Raw genomic sequence first — 7,207 nt, forward strand, 5'->3', positions numbered from 1 at the left:
GGGGGGGGGGGGGGGGGGGGGGGGGGGGGGGGGGGGGGGGGGGGGGGGGGGGGGGGGGGGGGGGGGGGGGGGGGGGGGGGGGGGGTCTGGCGGGTCCCAGTGGCCATGTCAGAGAGGGTGGCCTTGCCCCACAGGTGATGGGAACAGGCTTTTAATCAAAGCAGTGACATCTTCAGATCTGCAGCGTGTTCTCCTTGTAACTCAAAGCTATTATCCACAGAGCCCGTACCAGGAATAGAGCCTGAGAGTGAAGGCCGCTCTCCTGGATTAATTCACTTAGTGCCCGCAGCGACCCCATGAGATAGGGCTATGAATACTCTGCTATATGGATAAGGCAACTGAGGCCCAGAGAGGCTAGGCAACTTTCCCAAGGTTCCACAGAGGCAGGAGCTGGGATCTGGAAGCCAACTTGGAGGGGCTAGAGTGAGGCAGGGAACCAAGTCTGGATGGGGGTAGCCCGAGTGGGGCCAGGGCATTGTAGGGGCAGAGCTTAGAATGGTGTGGGCACCTGGTCCATGACCAGTCCAGCCTGTGCTTGACCCCAGGCTGCAGTGGGGACAAGTGGGTGATGACGGCCAGACCAGATGCTGGGCAGTGACTGGACCTCCCATCCCACCCCGCTGGGGACCTGCCTGGGTCAGAGAAGTCTGTTATCTGCCTGTCTCCCCTGCACTTGGAAGCCGAGTGAGGGACCCGCCTCCATTCAGGCCTGTGGCCAGTGGGCTCAAAGGTCAAGAAGGGTTGTCTTAGCCTGAGGACCTACCAGAGTCCAGAGCCAGGATGCATCTGGGGCAGGAAGTGCCTCAGGACACAAGTCACCCAGGATGGGTCCACCAGAGTCCCAGTGGCTTGGCTCAGGGCGCTGAGCAGCAGTGGGCAGGATGGCAGCATGTGGAAGTCAAATGTCTTGGCCATGGAGATAGCAGCGAGTGGCATAGAAGGTGGCATCTCCCATCCCCCTCCTGGCTGACCTGGGCAGTCGCTAGCCCCTCTGAGCCTTGGCTTCTTGCTCTACAAAATGGGGCTGATGTTGGCACAATGATAGGATCAGTAGGCAGAGTGGGGGGCACCCACCCCCTGTGGCTCCTGTCCGGAGCCTCGCACACAGGTGCTCGCCACGTGTTAGTGCCCTGTGTGAGGCCGGACCGCAGCTGGCCAGAGAGGATTGAGAGAGGGCCTACACCTGAGCAGCAGCCTCTGCCTCTGTGGGGTCTGTGTTGGAGCACGTGAGCAAGAGCAGCACCGGCTTCCCTGGCCCTGCCACGTGGGTCCGAGCCTCTCCCGTGCCTGGCACGGGGCCCTCTGACAGCAGCATCTGTCCCCAGGCCGTGGTGATGGGTCACGCCCATTCGCATCTCCTGCCAGGACCGCTCAGTTCAGCTGATAGCGCTCACCATCAGCAGCCGGCTGTGCCCACCCTGGGTACGAGCAGAGACCCCCTGCATTGTTCTGCCCATCTTGGTGCTGGACTCTGCAAACCCCATCCTGGGCCCTCTTGTGCCTGGACAGCATCTCATGCGTTATGGTCCCAGTGGCTGGGTTCCCCGGGGGGTTGGAGGAAAGGGTGTGTGGGCAGCAAAAGAGAGCAGCAGTGACCTCCTAGACCCCTCCTGTCATGGTGAGGGCAGCGTGCCCCGGTGGGCAGTGTCCCTCAGAGGCCATGAGCTGGAAGAGGGCATGGGGCTCAGGCGAGATCGAGGCTCAAGGCTGGGCTGTCTGGTGGCCAGGGGGCCCTGCCCCAGCTTTCCACCAGCACCTCCCACATCGACGGGCCCCCAGATGACTGAGGCTTCAGTCATACGTGTCCAGGCTTCAGAATGATTTACTCTGCAGGGGAGAGTCTGTGCTGCCCATGCCCGGCCCCACAGATTCACCCCTCCTGCAGCTGCCAGCCTGGGTCATGGGGCGGGGGCACTGCCTCGATCTGACCCTGGGCCCACCCCACCAGGCAACGATCCTGAAGGGTCCTTGGCCTGGGCCGTTGGCAAGTGGGGACAGATTCTTCTCTACCTGGAGCTGGAGGTCTGCAGTGGGGGTGGTCATGAGAAGCGTCTCCTCTCGGGCCTGGCTGATGGGGCAGAAGCAGAATGGCGGGGGGCCGGGAGGTGGCTAGTGCCTGCCCCTCACTGGGTTATGTAACGGGCCTCTGGCTGGTTGGCCTGACTTAATTCCTACCAGGCTCTGCAGCCCGACCTGAGAACACTTATGCACGACGTCGCCCTCGAGGCTGCTTCTCGTGAGAGCCGGGGGTGGGGGGCTGGCACCAGCACCACCCCAGGGTGCTAGCTCCATCCCCAGCCACCTCCACAGCGCACACATCTGGCACTCAGTCCTGGGCTGCCCTGGGGGTCCAGAGAGGCCTCCCCGAATGCCAGAAGAGGAGGAAGGGATTTGATCCTCTGCTTCTGGGGAGCTTAAGGGACCCCAGAGTGTCACAATAGATGTTACCTGGGAAGGGGGCCCATTGGCAGAATGCAGGGACCCCCAGGTCTTTATCCCCGTGGGGCTCTGTGCCAGACTCCTTGCTTAACCCTAGGTGGGCAGGATGTCGTGGAGACAGCACAGCGGGGGGCTCTTTCCTTAACCCATTTCACAGACGTGGAATCTCAGGAAGGGTATCTAGGGCTAACTGGCTAGTGAGGCAGAGGCAGGACCTTGAACTAGTCCTACCTCTTAGGGAGCTGCCCTCAGGGAGCTGCAGGGCCTAGCATAGCAGGAAAGGGGTCAGCCAGGGTGGCTGAGGGGGAGGGGGCATCTAGAGGCCCCCAGTCTGCTAGCTCAGGCAGGGAAGGTAACCCCAGGGATAAGGTCTCTGTTGGCCAAGCTTGCTGGGAGGTGGCCAGCATGGGAGCTGATGGCTGGCTTGGGCCACCTGCGCCTCTTCCTCTTTCACCCCCTTACTCAGCAGGGCCTCTCAGCGTTCCTGCTCTGATCCTCACGTGGCACTTCTGCTCTCAAGGAAACAGCTGCAGTTTGCAGAGGCCTCAACCCTTCCCCACATCCAAGGCCATTGCCATGCACCAGATGGAGCAGCCCCAGGACCAGCAACTCATCCCTCTTGCTGTCCTGGCCTCTGCCCCTGGCCATTGGGAGCCTCTCAGTGGTGGGGATGAGAGGCCTGCCTGTCTGGGGCTGAGGCTCCCAGCCCCAGTGGGGCATTGTGAGAAAGGAGCATGGGCCACTGTGTCCTGGCTCTCCTCGGACTGTCTTGCCCAGAGGTCGTGAGGTTCCAGCGGGGGGTGGGGGCGCTGGAGAGGTGGGCCTGGAACTTTGGGAGGACAGACTTCCAGCTCGGGCCACCCTGCCTCCCTCCGGGCCTCAGGCAGCCTGTCCATAACGTGCTGTTATCGTGTTGCCCAGGGCCAGGCCAACCAGCCCAGAGGTGAGTCAACAGCTCTGGGATTCGTCCCCCTCCCCCACTTGACCTCTTCCAGCTCGGTGTGGCCCCTGGGCAAGTTACTGGTCTCTGGCCACAGCTTCTCCAGCCCCGCCGTGGGGACAATGGCACCAGCCTCGTGGGCAGCTGTGAGGACTAAGGGAGAGAGTGTGTGAGGCCTGCCCAGATGGCATCTGGCCTACAGCGAGTGTGGCCGTCTTCACTCCGGGCCTTCCCGGGGCTGGGACACGGCAGAGGGCGAAGCGGACGAGCTATGCCCTGGCCGTCTCGGAGGCCGTAGCGAACCCCCCGCTTGTATAAGCAGGATCACCAGCCCTCTGTTGTCCTGGCTTCCCCCAGAGTGAGGACAGGGCTCAGGTGTGTGTGTCCACCATGGCCACCGACTGCCCCTCGAGGTGGGGACCCGTGCGGTGCCTGGAGCGCTGTGGGGGCCCTTTCCCCAGCCTCGTGCCCTCCTGCTCGGGGAGGATGCCTCTGGCCTGGACGGAAAGAGTGTGGGCAATTCTCCACGGGGGCCAGAGAGGACATCCTGGCAGGGCAGTGGGAAGCAGGGACACGTTTGGGGACAGGGAGAACCTGGAGAATGAGGTTGAGTACACCCTGGACAGCAGGAGAGGGAGGCCAATCTCTCTGCAGCATCAGAGGCCGGAAGACAAACAGCCACCCAGCGGGGCCCCCGTGGGGTTGCGTGCAGGGAGTGAGGGCTCCCAGAGCTGAGGGTGGGAAGAAATCGCCCCCCACCCCCCGCCAGGTAGGGCCGCATTGAGCCTGCTTGTTCTGAAACCAGAACCGAGTGTGGCCCCTTCCAGGCCTAAAAGCCGAGGGGTCTGGACGGGGTAACTGCTCCGTGACCATCCCCACCCTGCAGCCCTGGCCTCTGCCAGGTGGGCACTGAGACCCCCCACGGCTGCTGGGGACACATTGTTTCACTCCCTTGAGCTTGACCTGGTACCCATGCTGGGCACCTGCTCGTCAACAAGAGAGCCGGGGCAGGTGCCCCCAACCTCCTGCGTGCCAGTGATTGAGGACCAAGGGGGCCTGGATTTGTCTGTCCCTGGCCCTTTGCCAGAGGAGGAGGGAGAGCGGGCCAGCAGGCATATGGTTCAAATTATTGGAGCCGCCTCTTGGCACCTCAGCCCTCAGCTGGGGGTGTGCAGGCTGCTCGGACGGCCGCCCTACCACCCTCTCACCAGACACAGCCCTGGAGTGACACCCCCCACCCTGAAAGCAGGCCTTCAGCGGCCAGCTGTGCCCCAGCTCTGCACCCCCCAGGCACCCCTCCTTCATCCTGGCAGCCTGGGGACCCAGGGGAGGCTCAGACAGGGAGGCCTGGCAACATGACAGAGGTGGGGCTGGGGGACCCACACTATGCCCTCCCCCCTCCGGTCGGGATTTCCCAGGGGCTGCTCCGCTCTCCCAGACGGCTGTCCAGGACTCTAAGTTGCTTCTGAAGCCATACAGTCCTGGGTTCAAATCCAAGTTCTGCCACCTTGTTAGCTGAGTCCCAGTCTCCTCGTCTGGACCATGGAGGTTAATCCCACCTCCATGGGGCGAACCGAAATGACCAGGCGGGCACAGCTTTCCTGGATATGGGGCCAGAGGACTCTCCCCAGGAGGGCGACCAGAGATTTCAGTTTTGATTTCCTAACTGGATAAAAATGTGCAAGTTTCACAGGGTTCCAGGATAAATGGGCTGGCGACCTTCATCTTCTGTGTGGCTGGGTGTTTCTCCTCACGGTTCTCCTTGCGAGTGGCTCAGTGCCCCTAGCTTCTCCGACCGCCCCCCCCCCACCCTTCCAACCTCCTTGCTCCACCCACCCCGGAGCCCACCTGTGCAGGGGGCAGTAAAGCTCGGGGATGACAGTGAGCCCTCTTTTGGCTCCGTGCACGGCGCTGCCGTTAGTGTGAGGGACAGACACACCATCCAAGAAGGGAGACAGGGTGGATAGGCAGCCTGGTGACGTGTGGCCAGCCCAAGAAGGGGAGAGGCCCTTGGTGAGAGCCCAGGGGGCAGGGCTGGGCCACACTGGCAACCGGGGGCTCAGGCTTGACCAGCAGCTCCTGTCTCCCACCCCTGGACACCTCCTCCAGGCCTTTGCTCAGTGCAGCTAGAAGACGTGCCTGGAGCTTCCTGGAGGAGGGGACCCAGTTGGGCAGCTGCAGCAGCTCTGGGAGCCATCCCCTGGCACCCCCATGGGTGCTTCCTCTCCCCATTGAGAAATCCTCTGGGCCCCAGCGAGGGCTGGGGGCTGGGGTCAGAGGCCAGGGCTGGGGGGCTGGAATTGCTTCTGGGGCAGCACATTCTTCTCCTCTGAAAATTTATCTTAGCCAAGAGACCACGGAACAATTGCACTCTTTTCCGGGCTTCTGCCGTCCCCAGACGGCCTGCCCATCCCCTTGGTGGGGGCTCCGAGGGGGCCGGGAAGTTGAAATTTGTAAAATGTCTGTAGGAGGGGAAGAAAGGCGCTTTGTGTAGGGCCGGGGCCCTGGCCATTGGTCAGCTCCGAGGCCCCCAGATGCTCCCAGCATGCTCCCTTCCCAGGGGAGGGCCGTGCTTGCCGGCCCGAGGCCAGCCCCAGGGTGCCTGCAGCCCCTCCACAGCCCCTGGAACCACTGCATCCAGGCCTCGGGGACCTGGGTCCCCGGGGCCACCCAACCTCTGAGGGCAGGGGCCTGGAGGGGCGGGGGCCCTCGGGCCTCAGCATGTTTCTCTACTGGAAGAAGCGGGGCACCTACGAGCTGGAGGCCCTGTCTGGTGGCCCGGCCGAGCTGGAGCTGGGGGCCGTGGAGCGCTTCTCCTGGAGCTCCACCCTGGATGTCACTGAAGACCTCGGGGGTAGGTACGGGCCGACTTTCCCGGGAGAGGGCTTCCCGGAGCCTCTGACACCTGACCTACCTGGCCACCCACCTCTGGCCAGGGCCGGTGGCCGGCTTCCCTCGCGCATGTTACTCTTGATCACATACTCAGCCGTGGAGGGGAGGCCAGAGCCCCTCCTGAGAGCTGCTGCTGGTGGAGGAGAGGGACCTCGGACCCTGGGAACCATAGGAGAGGCAAGGGCAGCCCAAGGAGCCTCTCCTTCCTGGGGGCTGGCCTGACAGGCATGTGGACCCCTCACCCGGGGCCGGGAGCAGGGCGGCTAGAGCTGAGGGCAGCAGTGACCCATGCTGGCCTTCGAGCCCGGGCTCCGCTTCTGTCCTCTGCCTCCAAGATCAAGGCCATCTGGTGGGATGAATCCTTCCGGAATGTGTACATTCAAGGCCCCAGGACATGTGTCCATGCAGACGAGGAAAAGCATTGAGAGATAAAGCTTCTCAAGAGACAGGACAGGTAGGGGGCTGCTGAGCCCCACAGCCTGCGTTCGGATGCCCGCGTGGCCATTCCCTTCTCAGAAGGCAGATGTCCCCCTGGAAGTGGGATGGCGATGCCAGGGGCACCGTGGAGGGGCCGGCAGGCGGTGCGGCCCAGAGCAAGGGCCCCGTTACCTGCTGTTGTCATTGCCGTTGTTCTATCAGAGCCCAGCTAAGCAGAGGCCAGCAGAGCATTTGGCTTCCAGCTGGCGACGCCAGTTCTGTGGGGTCTGGCCTACAGGAGCCGGGCCTCATCTCTGGCCCGGGGGAGCAGGCCCCTCCCTCGAGTATAGCTTCCCACCCGGCATGGGCCAGAGGCGGTGGGGAGTGCTGGGCAGGCCCACGGTCTACCACGGAAGACCACATGGGGCGTGGGTTCCAGAAAGCTCGCTGGGAAACGCTCTTCCCAGAGAATGGCTGCCTGGTGGGCATACAGGACAGGTGTCCCGTGTGTCATCAGCC

This window comes from Suricata suricatta, chromosome 8 (genome assembly GCF_006229205.1).
Source record: "Suricata suricatta isolate VVHF042 chromosome 8, meerkat_22Aug2017_6uvM2_HiC, whole genome shotgun sequence".
NCBI lineage: Eukaryota > Metazoa > Chordata > Mammalia > Carnivora > Herpestidae > Suricata > Suricata suricatta.